The 15,048-nt window shown below is 53.6% G+C and overlaps 1 protein-coding gene across 1 annotated transcript in view; it reads left to right on the top strand.

The window, feature by feature from the left end:
* The first annotated feature begins 12,532 nt into the window (after window positions 1-12,532).
* Window positions 12,533-15,048, top strand: part of LOC136052433 (chromatin remodeling regulator CECR2) — a 90,563-nt gene continuing 88,047 nt past the window's right edge. The window contains exon 1 of the mRNA XM_065742563.1: window positions 12,533-12,710. The gene's annotated coding sequence lies outside the window, so the exon portion shown is untranslated. The remainder of the gene's footprint in view (window positions 12,711-15,048) is intronic.

The following is a 15,048-nucleotide window of genomic DNA, read 5'->3' as shown; positions in this document are numbered from 1 at the left end:
GCGTGCACAGTTCCTCTTCCTGTGTGCAGTTTCAGCTCACTCAGCTTTTATTTATCCGCGCCCCACCCGCTGTGTCCCTGTGCTTCATGAATATATAAAGAGGAGGAGGAGGAGGCAGTGGAGGTCAGCGGAAAGCCGCCGGGCGGGCGGCAGGCAGAGCGCCGCGTGTTAATGCCAGAACTGTAATTAACAGTGCTTTTTTTTTTCTGTCCGAGGAAAAAAAATCAGGGATTTGTAACGGTGCTTCTGAACGTTTTTGCCTGCTCTCTGCTAGCTGCACGGAGCGGGCTGGCCCCAGCACAGCACCGGGGCTGTGGGATGACGGCAAGCAGAAGGGGTGCACGTGCTGATGTTTCTGAAGCATCGCAACAAGCACTGGGGTTTCACCGTTTTATTTGGGTCGGGATGCACTGAGCTTTAAAGTTATTCAAAACAGATGTTACATAAACAGCTTCCAGGGGAGAACAAAGCCCACTTGGTTTAATTTAATCCAAATTTTAACTACTTTAATTTTTTTTTAACAATAAAAGACCTTGTAAGCTGAGAGCTATTGAAAACAACCTGCAACTATCACAGAGACCTCTTCCAAGGCACAGAAAGTCAGATCTGTGCAATAACGTGTGTGATTTCACCAGCTGGCATCACTGAGGCAGATGGAGCTGAAGGACAGGCAGCCCCTGGGTGCCCCAGCAGCCCCCCCAGCTCTGCCTCTTCCTACCCAGTCACGCTGTGCTGTCACCAGCATCAGCCACACTGGTTAAAAAAGCATAGCCCGCTTCCATCCATGCAGTGTGCCTGGAACAACACTGCTGCAGGACGAGGTGTTTAGGGAGGTTGATCTCCCAGGGACCATGCAGTGCTCTGAGGCCACCATCACATGGTTTAAAAGATCCAAGATGGGAGATATGGGGAGCTGAGAAGGACAGCTCTGTGGGGATGAGTGTTCTGCCTATAAATACCTCAGGGGAACAACAGAAAGGAAGGAAGGGAATTGCTCAGATTATCTTGGAGCAGTAAAGCCTGGGTTTGGGACCATAAAACCAAACCAGGCTAGGTTAGAAATCTATCTTGCGGTGGGAAAGCAGGCCCTGGAGACAGATTGCAGAAGAAACTGCAGCAGTGGAACACAGAGGCAACTGCCTTCCAATGGGGTGTGGTGGACTGCGGGATGCCCTGCAGCAGGGCCACAGCCCTATGGTACAGCAGCACAAGCTGCATGCAGGCAGCCCTCGGTGCCCAGCTGCACAGTGGGTGCAAGCAGGGCTTTAAATAGCCAGGGGCCACTGCATGGTGCTTGTGGCAAGTTCCCCATGGCTCAGTTTCAGTTCCATACACCAACCATTATATTTTCAACTTTTCACACTTCTTTGAGGCGACTGATGCCCTCTCCTTCAGCAGATCCTATGAGAGCTGAAAGAGAGGCCACAGGACAGCTCCTGATCCCAGCACAGTCTCCAGCTACACAGAGTGCTATGTCCTTCAAATTTGTATTAAGAATAGACTATACCAGGATGCTTGGGATGATTTAAATTTGCCCACGGTCCCGCTAAATAACTTCAGCTTTGGTCTGGCAGGGCAGAGGTTGTTTTTTCTTGGAGTTTTTGCCTTTTTTTCCCCCCCTTCGTGCCCAGCCAGGCAAAAATATGGGACATTTACCAGCCAAGCAAGGAAGTCAGCTGGAGAGCTGCAGCAGAGTGAAGAGAAGCCAGGCTGCCCCAGGTCCTGCTGGCAGTACTGCTCCCCAGCCTTCAGCCACACTCAGCTCAGCCATGAGATGCCCCATCCACATTCAAAAACCCACCCTCAGCTTCCCAGCCTGCTTTTGTCCATCTGTCCTTCCTCCTCAGCTACATCTGCAGCTATCTGATGATTTAACTTGAATAAGGCACTCAAGTCTGTCCATCAGCAGGCTGCACTGTCTCCTATGGATCAGCTTGGTTATGAGGGGTCAGAATAATACGCAAACGGACAAAATTCTTCTTCCTAAAACTAGTCCACTTTAACATCCCATTGCTCCCTGTCTCATACTCCACTCACTGAACTTCCAAGGCAGAGCCTGCTCTCTCTGCTCCCTCTGCCTCCCCCTCTCATCAACCATGGGCAGCAAACTACATCTCTGCCCAGTCTCCTCCTCCCTCCTCATGCCCCAGGCATCCTCCATGCCTTGGTACAGGGGAGCTGTTTGTTCCTGCTCATTCTGCAGCTGCGTGAGTGTCCACAGGCCACAACCACCTCCTCATCTCACTGGATCTCCATTTCTCTGCATCCACATCCCTGGGTTGCTCCACCTTCATGTGGATCCTGAGCCCAAACAGCATGAGTTCTTGCTGCAGCACTACACTGTGTTTTGTCACCTTTTCAGCTTTGGCTCTCATACAAGTCCCTCCAAAAGACACATGCCCTGGACTACATCTCAAAACTATGGCCCTGCTGCATACTTTAATGGACAAGAGGTAATAGCTGTAAGTTGCACCAGCGGAGTTGCTTCAAGTTGGATATTAAGAAAAATTTCTTCTCAGAAAGAGTGGTGAGGCATTGGAACAGATTGCCAAAGGAGGTGGTGGAGTCACCATCCCTGAAGGAGGTCAAGAAACGTGTAGAGGTGGCAGGGAGGGTCATGGTTAGTGGGCATGGTGAGTTGGGCTGATGGTTGCACTAGCTGATCTTAGTCGTCTTCTCCAGCCTTTGTGATTCTGTGACTCTATGATTCTAGGGCTCCAGAAATGCTTCAAGAGAAGATATCAAAGACTGGGGAGCACACCTGCAGCTGCACCCATCTTTCACCCTTCAGCTGTCACCCCATTGTGCTCAGTTTCTTTTCCTACTTTGAAGCAAGCAAGACCACATTTAAAGCATGTGGAAACTGCAAAATTAACAGCAGTGGGGAGCAGCTGAGTTAAAGTCTGACTGCTTTCCCTAGAGTGTCTGTCTTATAGACAAGCTTTGTCCTGCCTAGGCCAGCCTCCAAACATTAATAAAGCCTTGAAGTGTCTGCCTCATTGCCTTTGGAGGCACCTCCAAAGCTCAAAGCAAAATGTTCACCTCAGAACCATCATCTGTGCAGGGCATACACAGGCCAGCTAAGCCCACTCCACATCTAGCAGAGCTCCTCCAGAGGAACATGGTAGGAGGTCTGGGGGTACATTATGTGCATTATAACATGTGTGCAGCTTCCTTTGTGCTCTACTTGACAGACAACCTTTCTGGGAAGTTCTGGTGACTGCAGCCAAGAGTGCAGCCATTGACAGACAAGTGTTAGAACCTCTTGGGTTGGAAGGGACCTTAAAGATCCATTAGTTCAGATCCCCATGCCGAGGGCACTGTTGCCAGTTGCTAAATCAGGCACTAGCTCAGGCTGCCCAGAGTATCATCCAACCTGGCCTTAAACACCTCCAGGGAGGGGACATCCACAGCTTCTCTGGGCAGCCTGTGCCAGGGCCTCACCTCCCTCTCAATCCATTGTGATGAGATGGAGCTGAAGTCAAGTCGTCTTCACAGCTGCCAACCAAGATCTGCATGGCTGCAGTACAGCTGCAATGTAGTCCAGCTGGCAAATGAAGGTGAGCCCCTCAGCTTCCAAATGAACAGCAGGACAGGCCCTCAGAGGGCTTCTGAGCAGAGCTTTCTTGAGGACCTTTCTTCAACACCTGACACTTGCACTTCCCAGAACCACAGGGGCTGCGCTCAGGGCCCTGCCACCCACTGCCACGCTGTGCCATCCTGCTCAAGGCAGGCAGAAACACCAGAGATTGATGTATTCACTGCCAAACCAAAGCACCACACCACCACAAATGGCCATGAGAGCAGCAATGAGCATTTTTTTAAGAAAATGCCCCTCACAAGACACCACTCTGTACTCCAACAGTAGCCTGGCTGGGATGAGCCAATGCTGTAACCAGAGTGTGCACAACACACTGCTCTTCAACTCTGTTTTCAAAGCTTAACTTCATGCAGTGAGAACTGGGAGCTGTGTTTTCACCATACCTTGCTTCTGATTGTTTCATCCTCTTGGTTTTTCATCTGGGAGCAGATGCCATTTAGAGCTGACTGCCATTTCTTTTCCTTTCCTGTGGGCTTTTGACAGCTTAGAGCCCTACTTGCCCTACTCCTCTGTGCAAGGCAGAGATAAAGGCTGGGTACCACTGATGCTGGGTACCACTTCCCTGGTTCCTCCTTAAAGGCAGAATGCAGTGGAGGGGGGGATAGACTGTAGCATCAGCAAGCAGTGGCTCCTCACTTCTGTGCCTTCTGTAGCAATGAGGTTCTCTGCTGCTCTGAAGATCTCACTAGACTGGAAAGTTGCTGTAGAAAAAGAGAGTGAGCGAAGAAGTTGAAACAGCATAAACATAGCCGTATTTTAGCAAAGTTTTAAAGCAATGCTGAGGACAGAAAGCAGCACAGCATACAAGAGAGAACTGAGCATGCACCTCTCTGTGCTAAAACGGTATTCCTGATTACACTGTACACCAAGCTGAACTCTTACCATACTCCAGTGGTTCTGACAGTTTCTGCTCATTCTCTCTGCTGTGAGCTGGACCATGACCAGATCCTATCTGCACATCTCTCAAGTGTGCAAAACCCACCTCTGGGAGAAGGCAGGAAGGATTAAACAGCATTCAGCTCATCCTTGCTCCTTTCTTGACAGAAGAGGGGCAAGCAACCATCAGTGGTTTCTCTAGGGCCAAGGTGAAGATATATGGACATAGGAGGGATGGTGGTGTGAGTGGTTCAGAGTTCTGAGCTCCAATTGCCAGCACAGAAATCAGGGTCAACAGGGGTACACTGGAGACAGTGGGGCTCTTTGGTGGTGTGCCAGCCCTCATGTACTAAATGGAGATTACCCCATGAACCTCCAGGAAGCACAGCTGAACAAGAACTCCACTGCCTATGTTGAGGAGTTGGGACCTGCTCAGCTTGGCGAAATGACATTGTAAATAAAACTTAATAAAAAGTGGCATTTATTGATGAGTTGTGTTAACCTTGTCGAAAGCCATTTAGACAAATTAAAACTCCACGTTGTATTTCCCTGCCACACTAAAAGCAGCAAGGCATAAAGTGGATTGATGCTGCTGGCTGCATTGGTTCTTTGTGAGCTCTGCATGGGCAGCACTCAGCACAGACACTGGGGTAGCCCAGCTCGAGGGCTGGAAGGGAGGAGGGGAGCAGGAGGCCATGATGTGCATCACCTCACACTGAAGAGGAGCCCAGCTCAGGATCACAACAGGCACACTCCATTCTTGGCATTTCACGTAGAAGCAGAGGAACCCCTTTGGGCTGGGTCATCCTGACTCTTTCTCTCCTCCAGCACTTTAAGACTCACACAGAGGAGAAGCAACTTCCATAGGCAAAATGGGAACAGCGTGAAGGAATATTGCTTTTTATTGTCTTAGTACTATTTCTAACATAATTGAACATCTCTGGATTTCACACAATGGAAGAGGAAGACGTATCTTTTTGAGCTCAATTAATCTCTTTGAGCTGCTCATTCTTTCATGGAGTTTTATCAAACTACAGCCACAAAGGAGGGAAAAAAAAAAAGACTGACGCAGCTATGTCTAGAGAGGAAGATGCCTTTGTTTTTACCGTATGGCTCTGTTTCCTATTTATAATCAAAATTAGAAGTACTCCGTCTAGCGACAGATATTCCTGATGCTTTTTTCCTCAGTTTTGCCTGGTCTCCCTTGCAAAAATAACACTGGTGTAGGAGATCAATATGAAGTGTTGGCTAACAAAATCTGCTACACAGACAGAGGTGGGTGAAGAGAAAAACCCCACTAAAGCCTCAGGCCTCCCATTTATTTTACAGGGTTAGAAAATATGAAAATTGAGGAACTGTAGTCCAAAGCAACTGAGAGCCTAATGTGGAACCCCTTGATGCCAGAGCAACAAACTTGCTTTTCAGACAACAACAACACTTTAAGATGAAAAATTCATTACCCAGTTTGTGAAAAGCAAATGAAGCTCAATTTTTCCTAACCTCGACGTTTCTCAGACTGCCGGCCAAAGCCATGGGTAGGATGCAGGCCCCCACCCCCACCCTTCAAAGGGAGAGCTGGTGACAGGAGCACTTCTCAGATGTGACTGATCTCCTCTGAAGGAGCCTTGTCACCACACAGCCCAGCTCAGCCAGCGTGGAGCATCCACACCTCTAATTGCCAAACACAGCACTATAGCCTTGCTGCCCCTAATGCACACTGGGCTAGTGTGCTCCCCAAAGTCACAGAGCAGAAAAAGAGTGGGTGAAAGCAAAGGGCGGCCTCAGTGAGTTCATTTGGCAGGAGAACGTTTGTACACTGCCAATTGCCAGCCCAGCTCTGTGTGCTATATGATAGCTTCTGCCCAAGGACAGCAACATGAGGGACACTTTTCTGTGCTCGCTTCCCCATGGGGTAGAGGCTCTGTGAAGGATGAGGGTGGAGGATGTGAGCCTGTTGGCTCTGAAGAGCTCTTCTCACTCTGATGAGAGTATTCCCTAAGCCCTGCAGATGAAAGGCACAGATGTGCCTGCAGAGGAACGGCTCTCCGTGCACGGCATGGTCCCCAGAGCCCTCTTCAGCCAGTTTGATGTCTAAGTGGAAGGGAAGAAAACAAGCTGACAGTGGGGTTACCACCCGGGTGATTTGCTGAATTGATTAGCTGCTTCTTCCTGGGGCTCGCACCCAGGCAAACAGCAGCCCTTCTGTAATGACCTCAGCGAGGAGAGCACTGGAGAAAGACCTGCCGTAATGATGTGCTGCTTCCCTGAGCAAGAGACAAAGGAGAAGCCCAGGGAAAACAATGCAAAGGGAACTAAATACCAGCACAAGAGATGAGGGAAATGCAGTTCATGGGAGCGAGAAGCAAAACAAGCACCATTCAGCAGCAGCTGGGTTGTACTCCAGTGTGTAAGGGGCAGGTAGGTGAAGCCCCTCCTGGCCTGCTTGTACCCCAGTGCTCTGTGCACAGACTATACTCTGAGTGCTGCTGGGCAGAAGCTGCAGAATAGGAAGCCAGCAGCAGGGTCAGTTCTTCAGTGCACTATGGAATGATGGGTGCTGTGTGAAGGGGAGTTGGAGAGCAGGGAGGCTTGGGCTGTGCTCCAAAAGATTGCACTAATTTGGATCAGATACCAAAAATCTAATGCTGAAGGGGAAACAAATGGCCCAGCGTTCCTCATCTTTCACTCCTGCCTTCTCCCAAAACCCCAGAACAATGTAGATTAGGAAAGGGAGGGAGAGAAGGGTGCTGTAGAGCCCATCTCACTTCTCTCTCCCATCTGTGCTGTGCTACTCCTGCCAGAGGTTTCATTCAACTAAAGAGGGATAAAAGGGGGAGGAGGATTAAAAAAAAAAAAACCTGGAAACAATATACACAGTATATTCCCTCTGCAAGTACCCCCACACCTAGAAGTGCAGTCTGCTGCTCTCAGAGCCTCTAATTAGCTAAGCAAGGCAAATGCTCATTAGCCCCACCTGGGTCACTCTGCAACGGGAAAAGCAGAGCATTAACCCCCACATGGCTCCCGAATAAATAGCTGAGAGGTAGAGCTGTGCTGGGGTTCTGTGACTGTGTGGTGGTGGTATGGTGAGCGCTGTTTCTTGGCTGTAGGTTCAGTGGAGCTCCAAACAGGGGAGAGAGGTGCTACAGCAGCACAAAATTCAGTGCTGTGATTTCAGAGTCCCAGAGTATTTCTATAAGAGAGCAGAGGGAGGCTCTGCACAATGGGAGCAGCTGTAGTCACAGCCTTTGGCTTGGTGCCTGCCAGTTGGGTGTTTTGTAGCTGTAACTTCAGAAGGGCAAAGCAGAGGCAATTTAATAGATATATCTGAGGTATGTTTTTGTTAATGTTAAGTTACAAGGGGTAAGTGAGCACCCAAACTGTCTCACGTGCTATCACAGAAGCCTTTTTCTCCCTCTGTGTGACTACTTTTTTTCAGATCAGGTGCTTCCAGCTGAGCCTGCGTGTGTAGGATGAACCAATCACTGCCTCCTCCAGCCTGTAGCTTTTGAGTGAAGGTATTTGTACATGAGTGACTCAAAATAGGCAGGCAGGGTAAGTGGGAGGGTGGAAATAGACATGTGATTCTTCATCCTCTAAAGGTCATTATTGATTTTAGGAAATTGGTGCTAAACCACAGAAGGCATCTATCTGGAGAAGGGTGGGAGCGGAATGGGAGCAACTGCTGTGGCTGCAAGCTGGGGGTGGTGTGAAGAGCACTTGATGGCCGTGAGTGTTGATGACACCATGGCTTACTCTGTGCCCACTTCTGGTTTTAAAAAGCAGCAGCACAGGGCACGGCATGGCAGCTGCAGCAGGATGGGATGAAGAGGGCTTAAAGCCCCTCCTGAAGCTGTCCAGCTCTCATCTGCTCCAGCCATGCTGGCTCCCAGAGCAGACAGTGAGCTGTGCCTATGACTATGAGAGTCTTGATCCATGGCACGCACACAGTGAGCACAACTCATGCTTTGTTACAGTATGTGGCCTCCATACCTACCTGTGGCAGCTAAGAGCATTCACACAGAGCTGCTAACAAAGCTGCATGTGGCTATAACCAGTGTTAATATCTTCATTTCACAGATGTCTTTCCTGGGGCACTGAGATCACTTGTACAGCAGTTCAGACACAGGTGGTGCTGCATGGAGCCAGGAGTTGGACTTGATGATCCTTGTGGGTCCCTTCCAACTCAGAGTAAGTTATGATTCTGTGATACAAGCTGACAGCATTAAAAAGAGGGTCAGCATTTACACCAGTTCTTTCTCTCCTGTATTTTTTCCTCGGCTTGATCAAAGGAATTAGTTTGGCTGGTTCTGTTGTATTTCAAGCCATCCTTGCTTTTCTTTCTGCTTAATAGTTCTCTCCAATATGGCCTTCAAAGTCAGGGCTGGGAAGGCTGCAGGGGAATTCTGACTGTCAGTTTGGTTTACCTTTAATATCTCTGTTGTAATGGTATCTGAATGCTTTGCTAAACGAATTTTTGCTTGGTTTTGCTTTTAACCTGACTCCTGTAATGCTGCGTCAGAGCAACCATGCCTGTTTCTTGTGGGGAAGGAGAAAGTGGTCGCAAAGAGTGCCTGTTATAGAAAGGTGAGGGTAGAGTTCTGGTGGGTATTTAGGAGCTCTTTTTACATCAGAAAGAGAGGGGAGGGAAAGCAAAGCCACAAAGTGGAGCTCTGCCTCTCTAACCAAAGAGGCTCCCCAGGAAATAGTGGCCTCCTGGGGGCCCATTTCTGAGGACTTGGAAGCACAGCATGGAAGTCTGGGAGCCATTTTAGGCCTCAGCCCACAGCTCAGGGGGCAATGGGCAGCAGGGCTGAGAGCAGAGCACAAGACTGCTGGGTGCCTGGCAGTGCAGTACCTTCAACACTGCTCTTCAGGTGCTGGCTGCCATCCTGCCTCACTGGCAGGGCTATGGGCCTGGGAGCTGCAGAGTTGCATGCCTTGCATCATGCACAGGGACAGCCCTGCTTGGGCAGGCGGTCACCCTGGTGCCAGACTCTCATTTGAGCTCCTTAACCCCTTTGGGCTCTTTGTGACTCAGTGCCCATATTAGATTGTATTTCCAGAGCGGGGTTAATTGCTCTTTACCACTTGTTCACCTAGTGGGTCAGCAGCATCTTCGAAGACCCATTCTTTGGAGGAGGAGGAAGGAGATGTGCCTCACAATTCAGCTACCATTACATCTAAATTAGAAGATTAATAGCTTGACTGTTGCATATCTTAGCCCCCCTCGAGCCTTTTTCCCCTCTCTGATCATGGTGCATAATGTTTCTAGCCTCCACATGGCAGCTCCCTGTGGGTCTTTGCCTGGATGCACAAACCAAAGCTGTGCTGAAGCAGCATGTGGGGAGTCCCTGGCACAGGGAGACCTGGGGGTGAGCCCCACGTGCTTGTTTCCTTTTGCCATCTCTGACCCATACGGAACTGTCACTCATGTCCAGGATGTAATCCCTTGGCAGCTGCAGAAGATTGGTTTCCATGGCTATTGGAGTTGAAACCTTGCACCAGCGTGGATATTGCAGTGCACCTTGTCTGCTGCAGCATGCATGAGGGAAACAGCCACACTGCCTTGGTGCCTGAGGCTGCTCCTCATAAGGCACAGATGCTCCAGTTCCAGCTGTGTTTGTGCTGGGTGAATTTAATTGAATGTGCTGAATTGAGCAGACCAGTAAAAGCACAGCTCAAACTGGTTTGAGAGCCCTTATGCTAGGGAGCTGCAAACAAATCAATTTCCTTTCATGCTAAGGAAACTTGTCTCCATGTGGGAAAGACTTCATAGCAATGCCATTTCTGGGAATGTCAGCTTTTAGTACTTACAGAAGAACAGGATTCAGTCTCTCCATTTTACCTAGAATAACAATGTTTAGCATGTGAGTAGCATTTTATAATTTCAAAGCAATAAACACCAAGATACCATGGTAATGAGAGCTGACAAGGCACTAGCATTAACTAATTAAGCCTCACAACTTCCCTGGGGTATCTAAATACAACAACTCTCATTTTATAGATGGGAAAAATCTATCTGAATTGATTTACTCCAAGGCACAGAGCAATTGAGAGAATGAGCCAGAACCACATCTTGGCACTACCAGTGCTTGGATAGCTGCTTGGTCTTCTAAGAGGCTCTGTCTTATTTCTAGATAGGGCAATGTCTTATCCTGTTCTTGGTCTCTGCATTGGAAAGGGCTTCAACCAGCTCAGTCTTTCCAGCACCCAACAGCCGTTGCTTTGTGCTGCTCTTTGGGGAAGTTTCAGCAGGATCTGTGCTTGCCAGCTTTGAAACCACTGCCATGGATGAGGTTGCTTTCTGGGGGATAAACCAACTTGCAGCCTGTGGTTTTCAGCTTTTCAGCCCTAGCAGATTAAGAGCAGAAAATCTGTTGAGACCTAAGGCTCAGATCTTTGGGTTTGGTATGCAGCACTCAGCAGAGGAGCCTGCAAAGAGGATGGTTTGCCATGTCAGGGCTGGCCAAATTCCCAGCAGGCAGATGCTTTTCAACCACCTAAGAGACGATATAAGCTGAAAGTGGCAGGATGCTGCTAATTTTCTGCCTAATCCTACAGTGATGTGTGTGACAGCTGCAGTGTTCCATGCACCTTCCTTTTGCAGCTGCCTCGTACCACTCCCCCGCTGCTACCGGGAGAATCTCATGCCCTCATTTTTGCAGTGTGTGGCCCTGTGGGGAAAGGCTGTGGGTTTTCCTGTACCCAGGCTGCAGGCAGCTGGTCAGGGAGTTTCGGCTGTGATATGGGGATGCCTGGAAGCTGAGTTTTTACAAGAGGTCCTTCTTGATACTACCGTGGTATTGGCTGGACTGGAACTGGCCCCTACTTGCTTGGTTCTGGCACTTTGCATTTGGTGTTTTTGGCACTGTGCCCCCAGGTCTTTGCCTTCTGCTGAACTGGGGTAGTGGGTAGAGAGACGTGTCCATGCCGTGAGCCCAGGGGGTGCGTGCTGGGAGTAAGGCTGGAATCGGGGCAGCGGGGAGCACTTTTGAATGTGTCTTTGAGGATCTGCAGCAGCATCCCTGTGGGGAAATAATGGTATCAGTGAGAACGCAGCCTAACTGCAACGGTAGGGACGATAGAGGGAGCCAAATTAATTCATTAAAAAAAAAAAAAAAAAAGTAGGGGAAGTGAGGGCTGTAGCGCTTTGGACCAGGCGAGCGGTGAGGAAACTTCGGTAAGGTTGGTGACGTGCTTAGCGGGTCGGAGGAGGTTACTGCCAGGCAGCAGAGACGCAGCGATCAGACGAGCGCGGCCGGGCGCTGCGGGAACGTGACGGGGAACGTCGTGGAGAGAGAAAGAAAGAAAGAGATGGCAGCGGGGCACAACACCGCGCCCCGGGAGGGCAGCGGGCACTGGTCGCCCCAGCGCTCCGGCCCGCTGCTCTCCCCCCACCCACCGGCACCAGGCCCCGCCCGACTCCGCCCCGGGAGGCGTGGCCCGACGGCCGTGGGGGCCCTGTTGTTGTGATGAGGACCGGCTCCACCCCCTCCTCGTGCGCGGCCCCCGCCCCGTCGGCGGGAAGCCCCGCCCTCTCTCCTTTTGTCCCCACCCCGCGCCCCGCCCCTCCGCTCGCGCCGCGCCCCGCCCCCCTCCCGCTCCGCCCTTCCCATTGGCTCGCCCTCCCTTCGCTCCTCCCCTCCCCGCTCCGGGCCCCGCCCCTCCCTCGCGTGTGCCCCCACACCGCCCCCCTCCCCCCCCCGGGCCCATCTGTTCCCGGCGGCGCGGCTGTTGCCCTGCAGGGCGCGGGCCGCGGCGCGGGGAGGCGGAGGAGGATGGGCCCGCGCAGCGGCGGCCGCCCGCGGCAGGGGCAGCAGCAGCGCCCCCGCCGGCCCTAGCGCCCCGCCGCTCCGAGCCGCCCCGCGCGCGGGCGGCAGCGAGGGGGCAGCGCGGGGCCGCCGGGGGGCGGCCGGGGGGCGGCGTGGCGCCGGGGGGCGGGCGGAGCGCGGCGCAGCGCCGAGCGGCGGCGGCACGCAGCCGCCCGCGGGGTGAGGCAGCGCCGAGCGGGCGGGCGGGCAACCGGCGGCCGCGGGAGATGTGCCCGGAGGAGGACGGCGGCTGCGGCGGCGGCGGCGGCGGCGGCGACGGAGTGGCCGGTACCGGCGGCACGGAGGCGGCGGCGGCGGCGGTGCTGGACGAGCTCCGCTCCTGGTGGGAAGTCCCGGCCATCGCGCACTTCTGCTCGCTCTTCCGCACCGCCTTCCGCCTGCCCGACTTCGAGATCGAGGTGAGACCCCGCGGCCCCGGCGGCGGCGCCGGGCGGGAGCGCTCCTAACTCGCCCCGCAAACTTTCGGCCCCGCTCCCCCCATCCCCCGACGGGGCCGCATTGTTCGGGGTCCGCCGCGGCACAGCACACAAAGGTGGCGGCGGCGGCGGCGGCTGCGGCGCGGGGCCTCCGTGGGGTCCCCGTGACCAAAATGGAGGCGGCGAGGGGCGGGCCTCGACCCCCGGGGTGCCCGGACCGGGCCCTTTGTTGGGGGCGCGGGGGTCCCACCTGGGCGGACCCCGCCCGTTCCCATCGCGGCATTGTGCCCGCACCTTCGCTGCCCTCCGCCCGGGGCACCGTTGTCCCCCGCAACTTTCTCGTTTTTTATTTTTATTTATTTAGTATTTTCCTTTTTTTGTTTATAATTCTTACCTCCGCGCGGGTAGCCGGGGCGATTTTCCTGCCCCCGACTACAGATACTGCGGACGGAGCGGGTCCCGGCGGGAGATGCCCCTGCAGGGCCCTTTTGTGCCGCCGGGAGCGGCTCCGTGCCGGCACCGCGCCGTCACGCGGGGCAGCGGCTGCGCCCGGACGCCAATTCCGGAGATGCTCCGAAGTTCGGCGGGATACGCGAAGCCCCCAAGAGCCGAACTCCTCGGGCGGGGCGCGGAGCTCTTGAGGAGGGGGAATCCCTTCCGAGGTGCGAGAGGCTCGAAAAGGGACAAGGGCTCTCAATGATGCAACTTCTGGCCGACGGGAACTCCCCTCCCCCTCCCATTGATGCAGACCCATCGCGGCGAGGCGAGGGGGCTCGGAGGAGCGTGCGGTGATCGCGGGACCCCTCGGGCTCCCGACGGACGCTGGGGATGTCCCACCGCTCTGCTCCCGTCGCCGGGACGAGGAGCACCGGGTGCTGCCTGCCCGCTGAAAGCGCCACCGGGAACGCGTGCCCTAAGGCACGGGGTTGGAGACCACCGCTCCCATCGGGTTGTGTGCGTGCAGCTGTCAGGGGCTGTCTGCAACACACGGGCAGCTCCTTGTTCCCCGCAGCCCTGCACCGTTGAGTTTCCCCGTTCTGTTCCCTCCCACCCAGCCCCATCCGCGGCATTGAGGATCTCGGGAGTGACACGCGGAGCCGCTTCGCTGTGTGAAACCAATGCCTTTCAAAGGGGCTGCTCGTGCAGTTCTGTTGTGCTCTCTGCGAGCAGCGCTGCACGAGGCTTTTGGGTTTGCTTCTCCTTTGGGCTCGGTCCTGGTGTCCGTTTTGGTGTCTGAGATGGGCTCTGTGATTTGGGGTGTCCCGACCACAGAGAGGGGGTGTTCTTCCCAGCCGCTGGGCAACGCTGGGAAGCAGAGCAGCGGGACGTGGAGCTATGTTGTGCAGCAGCAGCGTGCTCTCTGTCTAGCTTTGGTGTGCCTGTGGCTGCACAGGGGTGGTTTGCAGCATCCCTTCCACAAAAGCTGCTGTCCTCTGGCAGGGGTGGGTCTTGAGCTGCAGAGTGGTGGTGCCTAAAATGCGGGAGATACACAGTGAAGTTTGTGCAGCCATGTTCCCTCATCCCTCAGACAGATGCCACCAGCTCCCCTTGGTGGGATCTCCTCATTCACACCTGGCTCTGGTGGTTCTACTTTGTCCAAGAACTCAGGTGGCATTTGGTTCTGAACTCTTACAGCACAACTACAGAGGCAGTCGTTTTATCACTCCCCAATGTTTTTGTACCAAGCACTCCCACTCTCCCATTGCTCCGGTTTTCCCTTAGGGTTTTGCTGCACCAGTCGCTGCAGTCCCCAGACCAGGCAGAGCCTCATTTTCCAATATGCTTCAGTAAATAAGCTGTCGTTATCTTTTTTTCGGTGCTGATGGCTCTGCTGGATGCCCTGCCTGGGTTGGGTAGCGTTGCGATGCAGAGTCCGTGAGGACCATCCTCCCTCACCTAGCAGGTTCCCAGTGAGAAATTTGGGAACTTTCTTCCCTCTCTAAACGCAGCCCTTTTGCCCAGCGCTTAAATGCTCCAAAGAAAGTGAAGCCTCCAAATGCGGGCTGCTCTTTGCAACTGTAGACCCGGCTGGCAGATGTTTCTCGGTTGTTTTTCCCCCGGACTAGGGCAAACCCGAGCTCCCTTGAAGACGCATCCATCAGTCCGGGCGCCGGGCATTGTTCGGGGCAGGGGCAGCCCCCATGCTGGCTCACTCCGGCAGATGCAGGCGCCGGGCGAGCCCGTGGCCCCGGCGCTTTTCAAACCGGGCTGGGGAGGGGGCAGCCGGCACCGGGTCAAAAGTTCAGTGGGGCAACCTCGGCGTGCAGGGATGCAGCCGGGTCCACCCGTGGGCCTGCCCGCATGGCCGGGTGCACGGCTG

The sequence above is a fragment of the Cyrtonyx montezumae genome, unplaced genomic scaffold, assembly GCF_038088225.1.
Source record: "Cyrtonyx montezumae isolate F1298 unplaced genomic scaffold, pur_monq_1.0 scaffold_3, whole genome shotgun sequence".
In the NCBI taxonomy this organism is placed as follows: domain Eukaryota; kingdom Metazoa; phylum Chordata; class Aves; order Galliformes; family Odontophoridae; genus Cyrtonyx; species Cyrtonyx montezumae.
This window is presented reverse-complemented; position numbering and strand designations above follow the sequence as displayed.